We start from the raw sequence: 2,787 nt of genomic DNA on the forward strand, positions 1-2,787 counted from the left end.
AGTGGCCGCCTATAGGGGCAAAGGTGCTTGTTGCTATTGGTGGTCAGGGAAGGAATCGTGCGCGCACGAGGAGGCGGCAACGCTGGTGCGAGGGGCAGCCTGGGGCATGTAGGTTAGGGTTTCAGTGACATGATAGGTTAGAGGTGGAGGCGAGGGGGAGGAGATGGAGGCGCTGCCGGCAGCGGCAGCCATCTAGGGTTCGCTGCTCTAGTGGGGGAGAGGTGAGACCGTGAAGAGGAATGCCCGACAGGAGAGAAAAAAATCGATGGGAGGTGGACTCCAGGTGGTTAAACCAAAATCACACAGAACAAGGGAGTACCCTGCTCTGATACCAATTGAAAGTGTGTTATATCGACTAGAGGGGGTGAATAGGCGATTTTTGTTAATTCTTCACTAAGGAATTTGTGGGTGAGGAAATTCCTTAGCGAAAAACTACTTGCAGCGGAATAAGTACTCAAAAGTATGCATAGCAGAACACAAGCATAGTCATCATGATGAAATGAAGACAAGTATAGAGTACAGAAAGCGTAAACGCAGGATAACACAGGATGAAGACAAACAGACTGAAGAAATTGAACTGAGGAAATTGAGGAAGTCTTCAGTCAAAGTCTTCAAACACAGATATGACAAGCACACAACACAGCAATAAGGAAATGAAAGAGTTGAGGAAATAGAACTAGTTGGCTTGGTGAAGACAATGATTTGGTAGACCAGTTCCAACTGCTGTCTCAGTTGTACATCTGGTTAGGGCGGCTAGGTATTTAAACCTGAGGACACACAGTCCCGGACACCCAGTCCTGAACACGCAGTCCAGGACACTTAGTCCTCACCGTATTCCCCTTGAGCTAAGGTCACACAGACCTCGCCCAATCACTTGTGGTAAGTCTTCAGGTGACTTCCGAACCTTCAAAAACTCGGTCGCTCGGCGATCCACAATTTCCTCTTGGATGCTCTAGACCATGACGCCTAACCGTCTGGAAGAAGCACAGTCTTCAAAGGTAACAAGCGTCGGATCCACACAGGATCAATCTCTTCAGTGATGCTCAATCACTTTGGGTTTGTGGGTGTTTGGGTTTGGGTTTTCCTCACTTGATGATTTTCGCTCAAAGTCCTCGGAGGATGGGATGCTCTCAAATGACAAATGTCAGTTTCTCTCGGAGCAGCCAACCAGCTAGTGGTTGTAGGGGGCGGCTATTTATAGCCTAGGGAGCAGCCCGGCATGATAAGACATAAATGCCCTTAAATGATATGACCGTTAGGTGGGTAGATATTTTGGGACAGCTGGCATATTGCACAGCAACGGTCGGAAATTTGAGTATCAAATTCCTCAGGGCTATCATGTTCCTCACTGTGTAGGCAATCCGCACTGGCGAATTCCTAACTCCTCAGTCAGAACAAATTCCTCAGAGACCAGAAGAACTTCGTCTCTGTCACTGAAGAATATGATTGAACTGTATGAGATTTCCAATGGCTTCACTCGAAGGGATTGGTAGGTGTAGGATTTTGAGTTGAGCATCACATCGAAATTTTTCCTTAGTATTTCCTCGACCGCCTTTAACAGTACGGTGTTTCCTATGACTCAAGAAAGAGAAAATGAAACTACGAAAACAAAAGTCTTCACGCTTCATGTTCCTCAAATGAATACCAAGTCTTCAAGGTCACACCAATTTCTTCACTTTCAAAGTCTTCAGAAATCCAAAGTCTTCAGTCGAAGAACTTCATTTTTAGGGGTCGATTTTCTCTGTAAATATCAAACTCCTCATAGACTTATAGACCTGTGTACACTCATAAACACATTAGTCCCTTAACCTATAAGTCTTCAATACACCAAAATCACTAAGGGGCACTAGATGCGCTTACAATCTCCCCCTTTTTGGTGATTGATGACAATATAGGTTAAGTTTTCAACGGGGATAAACATGTGAAGTGTAAATACTGATATTGAGGAATTTGATTGCAAGATATAGAAGAACTTCCCCTGAAGATGTGCATAGTGAGGAATTTGCTTTTGAAGCAATGCACACTTGAAGAGTTGAATCATGGAGATCTCCCCCTATATCTTGTAATTCATACACGCATTTGACATAGTATATGAAGAATTTGAAATGCATGATGAAATATGCTGACTGATGTAATTCAGCATGCGTGCAATAACATTAACGAGGAATAAGCATGCAGAAGAAAACAGCAAAAGTATCAGGCCACCATAGAGTTTTAAGTTTACAACTCGATCCAACAAAGTCATTAGAAGAACGAGAGTTGTACCTTAGGAAAAAACGCCCATATAATAGACCCGCTTGAAGACTAACTCAAATTTCTCCCCCTTTGTCATCGAATGACCAAAAGGTTCGAAAATGAGGACTAACGCCCCTGAAGAACATCAAGTTGATGAAGGAGCGTCAGCGTTGTCGGCGTCGTTTGTTGTAGTAGGGCCTGCCGAAGTGTCGTCCAAGTCTTCATGTTCATCAGTGTCACGTGATGAAGAATAGGAACTGGCCACCAAGGAAGGAACCTTGACCTTCTTGTACTTCTTCGGAGGAGGTGCAGCCCACTCAAGATCATCCTTGAGACCCATTTTCTTCAGATCTTCTTCACCATATATGTGCGACAGAACAGCCCAGGTGCGGTTGAGGGTTTCATGAAGGTAGTAGTGGTTTTTCTTCATTGCATTGTGGGTAGCAGTCATGTTGTGAAGAATTGAACCAAACTGACGTTTGACCCATTTATGATTGCGATCAACCTTCTGGTGAAGACTGAGGAGAAGCTCACGGTCAGTCATCACCCTGG

The sequence above is a fragment of the Aegilops tauschii genome, chromosome 2 (assembly GCF_002575655.3).
Source record: "Aegilops tauschii subsp. strangulata cultivar AL8/78 chromosome 2, Aet v6.0, whole genome shotgun sequence".
Lineage (NCBI taxonomy): Eukaryota > Viridiplantae > Streptophyta > Magnoliopsida > Poales > Poaceae > Aegilops > Aegilops tauschii.